The following is a 19,154-nucleotide window of genomic DNA, read 5'->3' on the forward strand; positions in this document are numbered from 1 at the left end:
TTGGGAGATTGGGATTGATGTATATACACTAATATGTATAAAATGGATGACTAATAAGAACCTGCTGTATAAAAAAAGAAATAAAATAAAATTCAAAAATTCAAAAAAAAAAAGAAAAGAAAAACGGCCAGAGGACCTGAATAGACATTTTTCCAAAGAAGACATACAGATGGTCAACAGGAACATGTAAAGATGCTCAACACCACTAATCATCAGGGAAAGGCAATCAAAACCACGAGGGAAATTTCCTGGCAGTCCAGTGGTTAGGACTCCACACTTCCACTGACGTGGCTGAGGGTTCAATCCCTGGTCTGGGAACTAAGATCCCACAAGCCATGTGGAGCGGGCTCCCCCCACCAAGAAAACCACAATTGCGAATCACTTCACACCTTTCAGAATGGCTGCTATCAAAAAGTCAACATAACAAGTGTTGGCCAGAATGTGGAGAAAAGAGAACCCTCATGCACTGTTGGTAGAAATGTAAATTGGTGCAGCCACTATGGAAAACAGTATGGAGGTTCCTCAAAAAATTAAAAATAGAACTACCATATGACCAAGCAATTCCACTTCTGGGCATTTACCCAAAGAGAACGAAAACACTAGAACAGATATATGCCCCCCTATGTTCATTGCAGCATCATATACAACAGCCAAGATATGGAAGCAACCTAGGTGCCCATCAATAGGTGAATGGATAAAGAAGATGTGATGTGTGTGTGTGCATACACACACACACACACAGGAATATTTCTCAGCCATGAAAAAGAATGAAATCTTGCCATTTGCAGCAACATGGATGGACCTAGAGGGTATTATGCTAAAAGAAATGAATCAGACAGAGAAAGCCAAATACTGTATGATTTCACTATATGTGTAATCTAAAAATCAAAACAGGGACTTCCCTGGTGGTCCAGCAGGTAAGACTCCAAGTTCCCAATGCAGCGGACCTGGGTTCAATCCCTGGTTGGGCAACTAGATCCCACACGCATGCCGCAGCTAGGAGTCCGCATGCCGCAACTAAAGATCCCTCATGCCTCAACTAAGACCCAGCACAAGCAAAATAAATAAATAAATAAATAAAAATTTAAAAGTAAAATAAAAAACAAAACAAATGGACAAACACAACCAAACAGAAACAGAATCATAGATACAGAGAACAAACAGGTGGTTGCCAGAGGGGTGGTGGTGGGAGGAGGTGAGAAAAAGGTGGGAGATTAAGATGTACAAACTTTCAGTTACAAAATAAATGTCACAGATATGAAATGTACAGTTTGGGGAATATAGTCAATAAATATGTAATAGCTTTGTATGGTGACAGATGACAACTAGACTGTTCATGGTGATCATTTTGAAATGTACAGAAATAACGAATCACTGTGTTGTACACTAGGAACTAACAGTGTTGTAGGTCAATTATGCTTCGAAAACAAACTCATACAGAAAGAGATCAGATTTGTGGCTACCAAAGGGGTGGGTGGGAGGGGGAATTATATGAAGGTACTCAAAGGGTACAAACTCCTAGTTATAAGATAACAGTACTAGGGATGTAATGTACAACATGATAAAGATAAAGAACACTGCTGTACATTATAAATGAAAGTTGTTAAGATGGTAAACCCCAAGAGTTCTCATCACAAGGAAAACAAATTTTTTCTATTTCTTTAATGTTGTGTCTATATGAGATGACAGATGTTCACTAAACCTACTGCGGTAATCATTTCGTGATGTATGTAAGTCAAATCATTATGCTGTACACCTTAAACTTAAAAAAAATAAGATATAATAAAAACAAAGTCATATCTATGAGACCTTTGCTGGACCCTAAAGTCTCAAGCACTGTACTATTTCTTCCCTCCCCTTGTGGCCTAGTGTCTTGAAGGAGGAGTTTGTATCCACTAAACATCTTATCATCTGCATCCCCCACTGAAACTGCTCTGCTGAGTTATGCCCTTAAAACAAGTCCACTTCAGTCATGATGTGAGTCCTAAGGAAGTGTGCAGAGCACCCCAGTCTCTTCAAAGAACATCCTCATGCTAATTCTCACATACTCCTCCGAACAATCCAGGAAGGAAGAAGACAAGCGGTATCTTCCCAATTCTCATCTTCACCCTTCCTAACAGAGCTTCCTGTTGCAATCCCTTCATTCCTGCCTTTCTTCCCAACCATATTCCATTTCCTGGCTTCCTTCTCCCACTCCCCAGCCACAGGCCACAGAGGATCCTCTGCACACTTCAACGACTCTGTCGTCCTGCAACTGGACTTCTCTAACGTGGTGGAGAAAGACACAGTGTCAAGGTCACTAGAGGGCAGGCACACAGGCTAGACAGACCTGGAAAGTGGTCATGTCTTATTTTTATTTGCAAACCCCAGACAATAGCCCTGGACCTGGGACCATTAGCCATAGAATGGGGGTTGCCAGGAGCTGGGGGACAGGGGGAATGGGGAGTTATATGTTTAATCGGTACTATACAGAGTTTCAGTTTGGGAAGATGAAAAAGTTCTGGAGATGGATGATGGTGATGGTTGTACAACAGTGTAAATGCAGTGAATGCCATGAATTGTACACGTAAAAACGGTAAAAATGGTAAATTTTATGTCATGTATATTTTACCACACACACAAACACACACAAACTAAACAATAATATTAAATTTTCAAGGTCACTGTGAAGACTAGATAGAATATGCTGTTTGTCACCAGCATGGGCTTAATCAATGGTATCCAATGCTACTGATATTTTCAGCTTAGTCCAGTGTATCTAAACTTCCTAAATGGCCCAAAATAAAGTTTTTCACTGGAATTTTTTTTAAAGTCATGAGCCATAGAGCCAGATGACTGGGGTTAAAACACAGCTCTACAACCTATCAGCTGTAAAGTAACCTTAAGTAAGTCACTTACATTCTCTGAGCCTCAAATTACATTTTTTAAGAATTATGGTAAAATAAACATAAAATTAACCATTTAAAAGTGTACAATCCGGTAACATTAAATACACTTGCAGTGTTGTGCAACCATCACGACTATGTCGTTCCAGAACTTTTTCATCACCCCAGACAAAACCCCCATACCCATTAAGCAGTCACTCCCCATTGCCCCCTCCCTCCAGCCCCTGGCACCCACTAATTTGCTTTCTGTCTCTATAGATTTACCTATTTTATATATTTCATATAAATGAAATCATAAAATATGTGGTCTTTTGAGTCTGGCTTCTTTTACTTAGAAAAGTCTTCAAGGTTCATCTGTGTTGTAGCATGTATCAGTACATCATTCCTTTTTATGGCTGAATAATATTGCATTGTATAGATAGATATACAAACAAAACCATATTGTTTATCCATTCATCTGTTGAAGGGCATTTGGATCATTTCCACCTTTTGGCTACTGTGAATAGAGCTGCTATGAACATGCCCATACAAGTTTTTATTTGAATACCTGTTTTCAATTCTTTTGAGTATATACCTAAGAGTGGAATCGCTGGGTCATATGGTAATTCTATGTTTAATTTATTGGAAAATCTTCAGGTCCCATTTTAAAGTCAGGATCATGATAGTGCTTACCTCATAGCATTATGGGGAAAATTATTTGAGACAATGCATGTAAAGCACTTAGAACAGTTTCTGGCACATAGTAAACACTCCATAATTATTAGTTATTACTGGCTATGGATGGATGGATGAGTGGGTATGTAGATGGATGAATGGACAGATGGAAGGGATGGGGCTGAGTCTGGGGTCTATTTTCACGCTGCAAGTTACTAGGAATCAGGTCACAATTCATTTTCAAATGTATTCCATTAGGCAAGGTTCCACATTACAATAGGTTATATCCAATAAATTTAGAGAAGAAGAGAATTCCCCTTTTATTTATTTTTCCCCAGTAACTTTGCTGAAAATAAAGGCTTCTTACCTCCCACTCACCCAGCCTCCCAGGGTCAGACATTAAGTCTGTAGAGATAACTATTTTATTAATTTTCCTTGCATACTGATGATTATTTATAGTTTCTTTCATGTCTCATAAATGGCAAAACGAGTATGGATTTGAGATCAGCAGCTCATAAACACAAATATTAAGGCATTTTAAAAATTAAGTTCAATTAAGAGTGATTAACATTGTGTTAATAAGCCCTATTGTAAACTTAAATATCATACATGATCATTTCATGAGGAAAGTTCCACATTGTGAATAACACAACTTCATATCTATAAAAGGAGCTAGAAAAACAAGGATTACATTTCCCCACAATTTTTCTTTTTTCCAGATTTCAAAATTTCCAGAAATGTTACGACCTCAAGCCCATCATTTTAGATATTTTAGTGAAATATGTTTCCTGTGCTGCAAAGCTATCTGACCCATTCAGTTTAGCTGAGACTCAATGTGTGTCTGCTTTCTTCCTTGGCATGTGCAGTAAAGGGATCTGACATCTAGACCTACCTACTGTAGATTCCAGAAACAGATGAACATGTTGGTAGTGATGGTGGCATTTTGTTTTGACCTCCCTTCTCGGTCAGACACTGTCACACTCTGACTTCTGTACCTGTCTGTGTGCCTGTTCCTTGAGGACAGAGGCCTCTCTCTGGTTCATCTCATCTCCAGCATCTAGTGCTTGATGCTCACAGGTGCTGCTTCTAGTCTGACATTCCCCATCCCTGCCATTACTGTTTATCTTCTGCATCCACACCTGAGTTTCTGAGCACAATTCACCACATTGGAAACATTACTGACTAGACTGGCAACAATAAAAAAGACTGATTCATACTTACAAGGCTGTGTGGAAATGGGTGCAGTTTATGAGGTGTAAATTGATGCAGCCTTTTCACAAGGCAATTGGGCAGTATCTATAAAATATGAAACGCATATACCTTTCAACAGAACCTTTCTACTTCTAGAAATCTATGCTACAAATGTATCTGAGTGAGTACTCAAGGCTATCTTTCAAAGATGTCCAGTGCAGAACTATTCAGAGTAGTGAAAAATTACAAAGAACCTGAACGTACTTTAATTGACTTGTTTTATTTTCTGATAGTTCTATTTCTTAGGTAGTTCATTCTTCCACTGTGCTGAAATCTGCTCACCAGCCCTTCTGCTCCTGGGTCCAAGGTTTCCCTCCCTAGGGCCTCACAAAGCAAGTCAAATCTAAGATCATGTCATTAATTGTGTAGGTGTGGCCTGTATACTCCACGGGTTCTATAGGTCATAGTTGGGATAGAATATCTGAATTTTCTAGAGTACCAGAATTTTCAGAGGCTCAGTTTGACAGCACAAGAGCCTCAAAACAAGCCAGCAATGATTACAACACATTACAGTCTCACAGAGATATAAAAACATCCACAGCTATCAAATTATTTTCTTGGTCACTCTCATCGCAGTGTTACTCATTGAGTGAAATTGTTTACTACACTGACTGTGCTTTCTTACTCATTAAGCAAAGATCATGCAGGTTTCTTGAGCTTTCTTTAATGTTGACTTGATATTATGCCTCACCTCCTACCTCTTACTGCAGCAAGTGGCTGCCAACTCTTTGTTGAAATACACACGTGTACACACACACACACACACACACACACACACACGCATTCAGATCAAAAGTGGGTGGCCCTGCCGTGAAATGTTCTCATCCTACCCTTAGGGAACAACTGGGAGTGGATTGTTAAAAAGGATGTTGGAAGAGTAGAAAAGACTCATAGCCTTTTGGTTAAAAATGGAGACGTTCAAGAACCAAAGACCTTCCCTTCAAGTTAGCAATTATTCTTAAGAAGAGGAAAAGTGGAAAGAACTTTCCTACTTCCTGACCTTACCTGGTATAAGCATTGCTCGTGTTATGAGTCATGTAGCCAGTGTGTTGGCCAAGGATTGGAAAGAGCAGGCTGTGCTCATTTATCCAGAACAATCATCTGCCTTTAAAAAAAAAAAAAAATCTGTAGAAAAAGAGATTTCCATAAGAAGATTTAGGACTCCCCTGGCAGTCCAGTGGTTAAGACTCTGCGCTTCCACCGCAGGGGGCGTGGGTTTGGTCCCTGGTGGGGGAACTAAGATTCCACGTGGTGTGGCCAAAACACAAGATTTACCCAGGAGACTCGACATTGGCAAGGGATTTTTCCAAAGACCTTTTAGGTGCCCTCATTCACTATATACTGATATGGACAGAGTAAAGGGACAAAGTAGATAAATAGTTATTTCCACCAGAGGATTGTAAGTAAAGAAAAAATTATGGGAGACCCCTGTAAGTTAATGATCACTCAAGAAAGCAGGTTTGCTTAACCATAAAACCAAGCAGGCTTGCTTAGCAGCAAAACCATGCTACAGAAGCATGAGACATGCCCCAAAACAATAACACAACGGTGGCATGAGACCCACATCCTGTCCAGTGAGCTCAGTAAGTTAACGACCCTTAGGACATGCTCTCTGCACACATAAAAAAACAATAATTTATGGAAAGGTGACATTTCAAAGTGAAAGACCCTCATTGTACTGAGACCTGAAATAATTTTTCCATAGTGCTATGACAGTCCTGGCTTGACCACGTAGGGATAAGAAAACTCCCCGCCCCAACACAGAGGAGGAGCTGATGATGGAAGCGTGATGTCTACTCAAAAATGAGGAAGGTGGTCTTTTCCCCCTCCCCACTTTTCCTTTGATTATAAAACTGTAGCTCACTAAGTTCTTCCCGCACGGCACCTTCTCACCCGCCCGACTGTAAGCATCACAAGCGTCCTGTTCTAATAAATCACTTCTTATCCATCACTTTGCCTCTCGCTGAATTCTTAATGCGCTGAGACATAAAGGACTGGAGATCCTCAGAGCCCCCTGAAATGCCACCTAGCAGTTTCAATACCACATAGTGTCTCCCAACATTGTTATAAATTATAGCCAGAAAATTTTAAGTCAATGACTTCCATAACTGAGCAGGACCCTATGGGTCCTTCCCGGGACAGACCTCTCCCTCATATCCTCTGCTTTAGCTCCTCTCTGAAGTACCTAGATAATAGTATCTGATGCACATTTCCTGAGATGTTTTGCAAATGCTAAACCACTCACCAAATGGAAGACATTAACTACCTGATGATCATGACCACGTAGTCCCCAGGCCTACCGGAGCCTAAGGATTGATAATGTTAACTCCTGTGATACCACCCTGTTACCTCACCATCAGAGAATTGTACACCAGCTGATCACATACCTTGGGTCACCCCTCCCTCACCTTGCTTTTAAAAAATGCTTTGCTGAAAATCATCGGGAATTCAGGTGTTTTGAGCACTTGCTGCCCTGGACTCCTTGCTTGGTGCCCTGCAGTAAACACTGCACTTTCCTTCACCAAAACCTGGTGTCAGTAGATTGACTTTAGCGTGTAGGCAAGTCAACCCAGGTTTGGTTCTATAACACTTCCACTGTATTCTTTTGATAACACACGTAATGGTCATTTGTCAGTTTTCTCGGCGAATTCCTCATCTCATGAATCTGGGTGGGCGGCAGGGACCACTTCCCAGTACAAAAGCTAAAAATGCTCAGTACTCACTTTTCCAGGTCCTTAGGCAGCTAGAGCTCAGGTATGTGAGCTAGGCTTGAACAATCAGCTGCATTTGCTTAGAATTTGGGGGACTGGAGCTGGGGATGGGGAAGATTCTTACAGCAGTGCACTTTAAAGCTGTGGCAGCAGTATCTGGTGTCCATCCAGCCTTGCCGTTGGAGTCAGCGTGCCACCCAGAATGCAATGCCATCTGTGTCTTTGATGCAGGCTGAAGCAACGAGCATGCAGCAGCGACAAGGGGGCTGTCTTTGCCTACCTGGCTCTGTGATTTTGGTGTATTTGTAGGTGCCTGGTCTCCGTGTGTTTCTGCTTATTTCCCAAACTTTGCTTCCTTCCAGTGATTTTGTAATCTACCATGATATTGTGATATACTAAGAAATACATATTCGGTCTTCATCCCCAGTTCCAGGCACTGATCTAAAACCCTTGGAATTTCCTGAGTGATAGGGATGAGAGGAGTACCTTTTGTTATTCATAGTAAGTTTTTTTCAACTGTAGCTGAGTTTATGCTAATGAAGTGATTCTTAGAGGGTGGGACCTGGTTGCCAGAGGAAACAACCATGTGATTAGAGGGTTGAAACGTTCAGTCCCCACCTGTGGGATGGGGAAAAGGGCTCGAGATTGAGTTTAATGACCAGTGGTCAATAATTTAATCAATCATCCCTATGTGATGGAACCTCCATAAAAATCCTAAACAAATGGGTTTGGAGAGCTTCCAGGTTGGAGAACAGATCAAGGTGCTGGGAGGGTGATGCACCCAGAGAGGGCGTGGAAGCTTTGCATCCCTTTCCCTTGCCCTATGCACCTCTTCCATTTGGCTGCTCCTGCGTTGTAATCTTTATACTAAACTGATAATAGTAGGTAATGCCCTCTCCTGAGTTCTGTGAGCTATTCTGGCAAATTATAGAACACTAGCAGTGGGGAGGTCACAGAAACCCCGAATTTATAGCCATTTGGTCAGAAGCACCCGAAGCCCAGGCTTGCAGTTGGCATCTGAAGTAGGGAGCAGTCTTATGGGACTGAGCCCTTAATCTGTGGGGTAGCCAGTGTCAGAATTGCATGGTGTGGAAAATCCACACATTTGGTGCCAGAAGTGTGAGTACGATGAGCGAAATAGATTGTTTAAATTTTACTACCCAATGGGCATTCAATAAAATTCATTTACTGGTGTAATCAGCCAGAACCAGAATCAGAATCCCTTGCAACCAAGAACCTAACTACTACACCTGAATAGCCAAGGAACTCTTCTAAACTCTATCTGGGGTCTTCCTGTTGCAAGCTAAACTCATTTCTTGTTCTGTGTCTGGGAGATACAGTGTAAGGACAGCACAGAACTAGGGGATCTGTTTTTCGCTCTCACTCTGCCACTTCCTGGCTGAGTGACCTGGAGCAAGTGTCTTCCCAGCTCTGAGCCACAGACTTCTCACCTGCACAGGGAACACTCCAGGACTAGACCAGCAGTTCCCCACACTGCCTATGCTTTAGAATCCCCTCAGGCATTTGTTTTTCAACATTTGCTTTTATACAGATTCCTGGGCCCCAGTCCTGAAGAAACTAATTTAATAGATTTAGTAAATTTCTGACACTTATACCAGTGACGTGGAGGCCTCAGCACCTTTGAGAACCACAGACAAGGCTCTCCAAGGTCCACTCCGTCTCACAATCTCTGTGATCTTCCAACGGAAGGCAGACACAGTTTTATTGCTGTATTCCTCATGCTCAGAAAGTTCCTGGTGCACAGGTGTTCAGAAAATACTTGTATCTGAGTAAAAGGTAAACAAATTCTCTGCAACTTTTATGTAAATCTAAAATTGTTCCAAAATATGAAGTTCTTTTAAAAGAATACTGGAAGGAAGAAGGGAAGGAGAGAGGAATTCCACGTACACCACGTTAACTAAGAGTTTTGTGTTACTTTATATTGAAAAGTACTTTTCCTCTGCACACGCCCTCCCCCCGCCATCATCATTCTGCCATCACTGAGCTGTCAGAGGAGACCTGCAGAGCCACCATGCCGTAGGGGTTACAAAAGGGACTGTCACCTGTCTTTGAGGAGCACCACTCCTTGTGCTCGGCACTGTGAAGACCCGAGTTCTACTTCACTCAGCATCTTACAGAACTATTGTAAGAATCAAATGAAAGTGTTGCCATAAGAGGGAGCATCTACTGTGTGCCAGGTTCTAGGCTAAACACTTTACGAGCACTCTCTTCATTGCTGCTTACAACAGCCTTGTAAGGTGCGATAATAACATCCCCATTTTATGGATAAGGAAACTCAGGCTGCCAGAGTAACTTGCTCAAGATCATACAGCTAGTGAGGAGAAGGCTAGGACAGGAGCCTTTGAAGGTGTCTGACTCCAAAGACCCCGTGTGTTGCTCTGCTCTGTGATCTCTAGGTAGCAAGTGTTCAAGAAGTGTGCATATTTATTTTGATTATTTTCATCCCATCCTTCCCTCTTCCCTAACCTCCCTCTTCTTCTTCCAGCTCCCCAAACAGGCCCAGACTAGACCCTGAGAGTTCCCAGATGGGAGCTACAGAAGAACTAGCAGGCAGGGCTGGGAAACCCCACCACTCCCGTTACTGCCACAGGGAGTCAAGATGTAGACAGACGTCCAGGAAAGGAAAAGGATTTGATGCTCTGAGAACCCGAGGACTAAGTCAGGCTCACCTTCCCTTCTTCACCTCACCCAGGAGAGCGCTGCCAAGGGCACCAATCTTAGGACAACTCCTCTTTGGCAGAAGAGGCTTTCGATCATTCACTTGTGCTGTTTCCCAGCTGCATTCAAACAAGTAGGTTTCAAACATCTGAATTGTGTTTTTTTTAAACAGCTGGCCCACCCACTCATTGGTACCAGGGAGGCCCTTGCAGAGGCCGAGTCCAGCCTTGATGTGGCCAGGGTGCCCAGGAGGCTGGGCGACAGACTAGGCTGGGTGTACCCAATTGCTGCCCAGCTGGGCCTAATGGGGAGACGTTTGGTGGTGTTGCTAGGCAACCTGGTAATTGGAGAGGCCACATTGGCCTCGGGGCCACAGAAACTAACAGCCTCCTTCATCACACAGCAAACCATTATTATGCCCCATTCCAGAGGCCTGCAGCAATCGCTCTGTGGTTATAGCCTGAAAAAGTGCTTTTTTAGCTCCAGAAATTAAGAACCAGCTTTTCAAATTTATGGGTCTGCGTTGTGGTTGTTTTCTTTTTGCTACATCTCTGAGGATACACTTGAAACAAATAGACAAAGGATTTTAAAACAAAAAAAGAAAAAAATGCCTTCGCAAACCGCCTTTTCCAAAAGTTTTCCTTCTTCCTGAAGCAAAGCACACTTGCCCTCAATTGTGAGGGCAGCTAAGGTAGGGAATCCCACAGCTGTGGCTGCGGTTGCGCGTTGGGGGCGGGGGAGGGGGAGGGCACCAGGACCTTGGTCACTTACAAGACCTCTCAGTGGAATAACTTCTTTGTGTCTCTCCCATTCAAAGACAATCAGATACCTCCCCTTCCCAACCCACAGAACCACTTTCACTTGTGGGGATTTGTTGGGTGGTTGGTTTTTTGTTTGTTTTTTTAATTTTCGGCCATGCCATGCAGCTTGCAGGATCTTAGCTCCCCGACCAGGGATCGAACTTGGGCCTACGGCAGTGAAAGTGCTGAATCCTAACCACTGGACTGCCAGGGAATTCCCATCACTTGTTTGTTTGTTTGTTTTTTAAGATTTTTCTTTTTGATGTGGACCATTTTTAAAGTCTTTATCGAATTTTTTACAATATTGTTTCTGTTTTATGTTTTGTTTTTTGGGCCACGAGGCATGTGGGATCCTAGCTCCCCGACCAGGGATCAAATCCGTACCCCCTGCATTGGAAAGTGAAGTCTTAACCACTGGACCGCCAGGGAAGTCCCACTCATGTTATTTTGATGAAGCCTCCCAGCTGCCTTGTGAAGAAGACACCATTTTTATTCCCATTTTACAGATGAACGACTAAGGCAAAAAGAGACACCCATGACTGCACACCTAGTCCTAGCAAAGCCAGAGGAAAATCCCATTCTTCTGAGGCTAGATCCTGATCTGCTCTACTATACCCCACTGCTACCCCACAGAGCTATTTAAGATATTACATATATTTGTGTACTCTATTATAATATGAATAATAGTAATAATAATACGTACTGGTGTAGAGACAAAAACTTCATCTTGTATCTCATACTATACTCAACACATCATCCTTATCATTGATTGTGGTCAGGCTTTCAAAGCTGCCTCATGTACACTAAGGTATAGAGTCTGGAAGAATTCCCAAAGACAGACACACTATTTAACTAGGTTAATGACCTAGCCCACCAGAGCACAGTGCTCTGCAACAACCCTCCTTAATTCAAGGAGTTGGCTCTGTTTGATAACATTATGATACTATTTCAGTCCCTTAAGTAAGGAGGCAGAATCATTGCTTTCATTAGATATGTCCAGGTATTTTTCAAAAAGGCTTTCACTGCCTCATCTACAATGTTTCTTAAATAACGGTCCATTGATAATGACCAACTGTGCTGATCTGCACAGGACTAGGGATTTCTTGGGATATGGGACTTAGGGTGCTAAAATCAGGATAGTCCTGGGCACACCAAGGACAGCTGGTCACCATCTACCTCAGAATCATCTGGAGAAGTCAGGTGAAGATGGCTGGTTCTAATCCTAGGGCAGTAGTTCTTTACCCTGGATACACATCAGAATTGTCTGAGGAGACTGTAAAACAGTGTTGATGTCTGAGCTCACCCCGATTAGTGGAATTAGGGCCTCTGGAGCTAGGGCCTGGGTACTGGGATTTTTTAATGTGCAGCCAAGACTCAAACCCCCTGCCCTAGAGATTTGGATTCTGGGCTGGGGTCTTGCCCAGGAATCTGCCTGTCTCTTTAACAGCTTTCCAGGGGATTCTCATATACACTATGGTTTGATAACCAAGGAATTCTTATGTGATGTGTGACTTCATTGGACAACATACCCTGAATGCCTTGTGTATGTTAGGCTCTGGAAACACAAAGAAAAAAACAAAAACAAAACCACTTCCTGTTCCCCAGGCCCTCCCTATCCAGTGGGGAATAGAGACTATAAATTGTTCCGACACAGTATACAGTAGTCCCCCCTTATCCACAGAGATACATTCCAAGTCCCTCAGTGGATGCCTGAAACTGCAGATAGCACCAAATCCTAGACATACAATGTTTTTTTCCTATAGGTACATACCTATGATAAAGTTTAATTTATAAATTAGACATTAACAATAATAACTAATAATAAAATAGAATAATTAAAACAATATACTGTAATAAAAGTTATGTGAATGCAGTCTCTCTCCAAATACCTTATTGTACAAATTTAATGCCTTTTCCATCTTAATGAAGCACTTATCATGCTCTGTGGCCGTAACTTTTGCAGTTTGAGGTGAGACAGCAAAACTAGCACGAAGTTCTTTTTCCTTCTTCACAATTTCACAGATAGAAGGTTCATTTTTACCATAGATCTTAGCAACCTCAGCATACTATTATTTTTCTTTCCTTATTTACTTTTTTGGCCACTCCACGCAGCTTGTGGGACCTTAGCTCCCCTACCAGGGATCTAACTCGTGCCCCTGCAATGGAAGCACAGAGTCCTAACCACTGGACTGCCAAGGAAGTCCCCATTTTTCTTTCCTTATTAAGTCAAGAACTTTCACCTTTTCACTTAAAGGAAGCACTTTATGGCTTCTCTGTGGCATATCCAAATTGCCAGCATTACTACTCTTGTGCTTTAGGGCCATTATTAAGTAAAATAAGGGTGACTTCAGCATAAGGCTGCGATACCTCAACTGATAACCAAGACTGCTACTAGGTGAATGGGCAGGATACACTGGACAAAGAGATGATTCACGTCCTGGGCCAGATGGAGCAGGACAGCTCGAGATTTCATCAAGCTATTCAGAACAATGCACAATTTGAAACTTATGAATTGTTCATTTCTGGAATTTTCCACTTAATATTTTCAAACAAAGGTTACCTCAGGTAAGTGAAACCAGGGGAAAGCAAAACCACAGGTAAGAGGGCAAGACTACTAAACTGTGGTTTAGATTTAAAAGTGGGTCAACATCATCAGGGTAGCTGTGGTTATTCAGTTTCCAGAAGACCAGTGTGGCAGATTAGAGATAGAGCATATTACTTGCCATTCCTCCACTAAAAGGTGGGTTTGTTTCCCCACTTTGAATCTGGGCCAGTCCTGTGACTGGTTTTGACTGATAATGCGCAGCAGAGGTAGTGCTGGGTACCTCCCAAGGCCAGGCCTGAAGAGATCTGCAGGCCCACTTTTGTTCTTTAGAATGCTCCCTCTTGGAAGCCTGACACCATATAAGAAGGTCAACCTACACTGAGGCCACCACGCCTTGAGGAAGCCCAAGCTACTCACATGGAGAGAGAGGCCACATAGAAGAGCACCAAGGTGCCAGACCTATGAGTGAAGCCTTCTTGGACCTTCCAGCCCAGCTCAGCCACCAACTGAATACAGCCAAGGGAATGACCCCAGCTGACACCACATGCAGCAGAACTGCTCAGCTGAACTCAAATTCCAGACCCACAGAATCATGACAAAATCAAATGGTTGTTGTTGGAAGCTACTACGTTTCATGGTGATTTGTTATACAGCAATAGATACCAGCACTCCTCAGGAGAACTAGGAGACGAAGTGACATCCCAGACCCTTCTGCCTTCGCATTAACACTGTCCATTTTCATACCCCTCAGCAGAGTAGACTGCAGGTGTCTCACCTGCAAGAGCCTCCCAGTTAGTCTCCATCTCTGCTCCTGCCCCCCTTCCAAAACAAAACCAAACCATAAATCAGAGTACATCAACTCTCTGCTTAAAAATCCTTCAGCGGTTTCCCATTGTCTTCAAGATAAACACAGGATCCTTACTACGGCTGATAAATGCTGCGTGACCTAGCTCCTGCCTTCTTTGTAGCTTTCTACCACCCCCCCAACATCTCTGTGCTGCAGCCACGGGGCGTCTTCCTGTCTCAGGCACACACCAAGCTCTCTCCCGCCTCAAGGCTAGCTCCTTTTGGGGCCTCTCTGAAGTGGCAGGCCAACCTCCGCCCACCCCACGTTCGCTATCATATCCCCCTGCTAACTCACGTCTAGTACTTACCACTATCTAAAAATATCTGGTTTGTGTATTTGCTGTCTGTAAGCTCCAGGAAGGTAGGAAATGTTTCTTTTTTCTACTCCCTCTAAAGGTGCTTACTAAGTGTTTGCTGAATAAACCATCAGGTAAGTGGAAGAAGGAAGGAAGGAGGAAGTTTGGGGTCATAGAAAGAGCACTACAATTACCGCACTCAGAAAACCCTGGTTCTTTTTTTTTTTTTTTTTTTTGCGGTACGCGGGCCTCTCACTGTTGTGGCCTCTCCCGTTGCAGAGCACAGGCTCCGGAGGCGCAGGCTCAGCGGCCATGGCTCACGAGCCCAGCCACTCCGTGGCACGTGGGATCTTCCCGGACCGGGGCACAAACCCGTGTCCCCTGCATCGGCAGGCGGACTCTCAACCACTGCGCCACCAGGGAAGCCCAAAACCCTGGTTCTTGCTCCGCTTCTGCCCCCTGCTTACCTCCAGGCAAGCCACCTCACCTCACCTGATCAGGATCCCCACCATGATGCGCCTGGCCAGTGATGTTATTTATGCCATACACCTGTAGTCTTCATGTTTTTTGCTCATGAATCCCCATAAGAATTTTGGACAAGCTATGTTACTCTTATACATTTTTAAGTCAACAACTAAAATTATTTCTCACAAATTAAAATTGGTTCCAGGACAGAACTTTCTGGCACAGTCTTTATCAGAGACACGCTTTAGATATATCTTCATCCAAGCCTTGGAGCTACAGATTTAGCCTGTTCAGTTTATGGAAAATGTCTACCATACAATCCAATTGTCAAAACCAGTCCTCACTGTCAAGCCAGTGAGTCAAACCAGAATAATTTTCTGTCTATGAGAGAATCCACCTTCATTTTTTTTCTTGTTGCCTTTAATTAATTTTTTATTGAGGTATAGTTGACTTACAATATTATGTTAGTTTCAGGTGTACAACATAGTGATTCAAAATTTTTATAGATTCTATCCATTTAAAGTTATTATAAACTATTGGCTATGTTCCCTGTGCTCTACAATATATCCTTGCAGCTTACTTCTCACAGAGTAGCCTGAACCTCTCAATCTCCTACCCCTATCTTGCCCTTCCCCCCTCCCCCTCCCCCTCCCCTCTCCCCACTGGTAACCACTAGTTTCAGCCTTACTAAGCCCCTTGCAATTCCAGCTCTCACCCTCCACTAGGCCTTTTCAGGAGCATCTCCCTCTGCTAGAATATCTTCTCTCTCTAATTTGTTCTGGCAAAGTCCTAACACTCTCTTCAGGACTGTCCTAAACCTCCTCTGCAAAGCCTTATTAAGCACCTACCATGTGCATGCCACGGTGCTAGGCACTGGATGCAGTAGCAAACAAAGCAGACACGGTAAAATTAAATGCCCCTCTTAGTCCCCTCAGCAACCTCTGCTCCTGTCTAAGGTATGGTTGTCTTCTTTGCATTATCACTGTCCTCCACAACGCTGTGAAAGCCCTGAAGATAGATTCTTAATAGGGATTCTTCATCTTTGAATCCCTATTATGGAGCCCATAGAATGCATCAATTAATGTTTGTTGAATTCATTTACTCACAAAGGATTCATTGAACATTTCTCTACCAGGACATATAGGGTGCTTGTTATAAACTGTGAACACAGACATGGTCCCTGCCCTCTTGGGACTAACAGAGCACTTGACTAAATGAATGACATATGAATGAGTGAATTAATAAACAAATCAGGGAAGGAGTGTGCTCTTTCCCACTTGGATGAAGCAGCCCAGAGCAGGAGATGTACAGGAAGTGAGAAGCCAGTGTCTAGGAAGTTGGGGGAATGCTGATGCCCTTTTGTTCTTTCTGATACACAGAAGCTTGAAGGACAGCAAGGAGTTAAACTCTAGATTTAAATTCTGGATGCACTACTTATTAGCCATGTGACCTTAGGCAAATCCCTTTGTCTGTTTGTATCTTCATTTCCTCGTCTGTAAAATGGGGCTGTTAATAATGTAACAGGGTTATGATTAAATGAGATTATGCATTTAAAAGCCTGTAACTTGAGGCCAGGCAGAGTTGGTTTTAGGAACTGGTAGTTCCTATCTTTGGCTCGGTGCAAGTATGCAAATTCAGAAACACAGCAGGAGAGGCTTCCTTTCCTTCCAACTAGAGGTTCCAGCCCTGGTCGGTGTTCTTACCTCAAACCGGCAGGAGGCACTTTCCCTATTCAGCCCCTCCCTTCACCACTTCCTTCTTCACTCCCAGCTCTGTGTTTCCAGGTCTGCCCAAGTGCCTTCAAGGCCACAGGTGTCTGACACATCTTTACAAGATAGAGAAGGTGGCAGTTAGGGAGGGGCATGGCAGGAAGGGGGCCAAAGAAGAAGGAAAGAGTAAAGATGTTTCTTGAGGCCCCACTGTGTGCCTGGCACTTGGCTTGGTGCTTGACATGTATCGTCTCATGTCATCTTCATAACAATACTATTTAGAGAGACGGAAACTGAGGCTCAGGAAGAGGTGGGATATAAATCCAAGTGTGTCTATGACTCCAAAATGAGTTTCCACTCTGCCACGCTGGCCACCAGATTATAGGTGATCACTACACATTTGTGAAATAAATTTCAATTTTCTTATTCCCAGGAAGAGGGGAAATTGTGTGTCCCACCCCAAACTAACCCCACCCCTACCCAACCCACCCACCAGAGAGAATCCAGCCACTTGCTCAAAGAACGATGAATAAACAAATGAATAGTAACAGATGAAGGAGTGAACAGAATCGCTCAGACACCCGTACCAGGAAGGAGGAAACAAATAACCTTGGAGACTTGCTGTGCAGGAAGAAGCCAGAGATGTCTCCCCTGGCTGTGGTCTCTGGGCAGAGGTCGGGCAGCACAGGAGGACTAGGATCTGGCTCAGCTGGAGGGAGGAAAAAACTGGGAGGCAAGTCACTGAGGAGAATGGGATGAAGGGAGAGAAAGAAGGTCAGTGATTGACCAGCGCTGGGAGGGGCAATGGCATTACCTGGTCCTCCGGCCATGGGGGAGGGGGGTGAGTCAGAGCCAGTCCCCTGACTCCTGGCCCAACGTGCTGCCAACTTTTAAAATGAAAGTAGCAGGATCCCAAGCAGCCACTCATGAAGGCTACTGCGGAAGGAGGCTGCCAAGGGAGCACCCCACGGTTGGCTCTGGGCCTCGGGCTCTCCCCCCACCTGCCAGACAGAGGGACCCGGTCCACCAGCTACCAGCTCTCGCAGCTTACCTCAGGGAGGCCAAGGACCGTTCCAGGCAGGACAGGCTGCTCCCCGTGTTCCAGGCCAAGGGACTGCCTCAGCTGCCCTGAAGTTCCCGCCCTGCCAGGCACTCCTACGTCCCTCCCCAAATTATAATCCTCCACACAGGTTCCCTCCCACCCAGCCCCCTGGGGAGGGAGCCCGAGGAAATCCCCTCCCAGCCCTGAGGCCTGGGCCGGTCCAGCCAGCTCGGCAGTCTCTGCCCTGGGCTGGCCCTGGATGAATGAGTCCTCTTGCTCCGCCTGCCTGGGTCTGAGCCAGAGAGCCTGTGACCGCCCCTTTGCTCTTTCTCGTTGGCCGAGGCCCTGAACTCCAATCCTCTTCCAAGTCCTACCCTCCTGGGTCTTCTGCCCGGCGTTCCTAGCTCTCTGGAGAAAGACCTCAGCAGGAGGGCTTTTTTTTTTCCCGAATTCCTGATTCTTCTCACTGGCTCAACTTAACAAGAAGCCGGAGGGCAAGAGAGCTTATTGATGCAATCCACAGGGATCAGCACCCCAAGACACAGAGCAAGGCAGAGCCAGGTAGAGAGAATGGATGGTGGAAGGGTGACTAAGGAAAAAAAAAACAGTCTTCCCTCCTGTGTTTCTCCGTTACTCACATAGGACTACCACACAACACTTCTGACACCAGATGTGTGGGTTTTCCCCACACCAAACAATTCTGCAACAGCAGCTGGGTGTCCTACAATTTATCTCAGTTCTGACATGATCTACCTGAAGAGAGTGTCAGATCCCACAGGTGAAGGGCTCAGACTGCCCTCCACTTCAGAAGCCAATTGCAAGAAGTAGGTCCCCAGCTTACCCACAACTTCTGTCCAATTTAGCTACAAATCAGAGGTTCTCGTGTTACCTTCCTGAGATATATAGGGCGAGGTCTGGGAGGGTCCCAAGCACAGGAGTTTATGTCCCCGTGAAGTTGGGTTGTACCACCCTACTGCTAGGTGGATGTGTTTACCAACCTGGAAGGTCCCCGAACCCCCTACTATTGGGATTTTATGGAGGCTTCCTCATGTAGGCGTGATCAATGATTAAGTCCATTTCCAGCCCCTCTATCCTCTCTAAAGGAGTGGAGGGAGCCGGGTTGAAAATTCCAATGTTCTAATCCTGGTTTGGTTTTCCTAGTGACCAGCTCCCATGCCGGAGCCCACACAGAGTGGCCTTGTTAGAACAAAAGATGCTCCTTGTGTTCTTATCTGGACCTAGGAGTTTACAAGGGTTTTAAGAGCCCTGTG

The 19,154-nt window shown here is 44.2% G+C and overlaps 1 protein-coding gene across 2 annotated transcripts in view; it reads right to left on the reverse strand.

Annotated features, from left to right (window-relative positions):
• The window catches only part of RHBDL2 (rhomboid like 2), a 57,018-nt gene extending 39,015 nt beyond the window's left edge, over positions 1–18,003 (reverse strand). The window contains exon 1 of one of the 2 annotated variants that reach the window (XM_024125443.1): positions 17,893–18,003. The gene's annotated coding sequence lies outside the window, so the exon portion shown is untranslated. The remainder of the gene's footprint in view (positions 1–17,892) is intronic. The other variant, XM_055082872.1, reaches the window with a different exon arrangement.
• Between the last annotated feature and the right edge of the window lie 1,151 nt (positions 18,004–19,154).

Source organism: Physeter macrocephalus, chromosome 3 (assembly GCF_002837175.3).
Source record: "Physeter macrocephalus isolate SW-GA chromosome 3, ASM283717v5, whole genome shotgun sequence".
NCBI classification, from domain to species: domain Eukaryota; kingdom Metazoa; phylum Chordata; class Mammalia; order Artiodactyla; family Physeteridae; genus Physeter; species Physeter macrocephalus.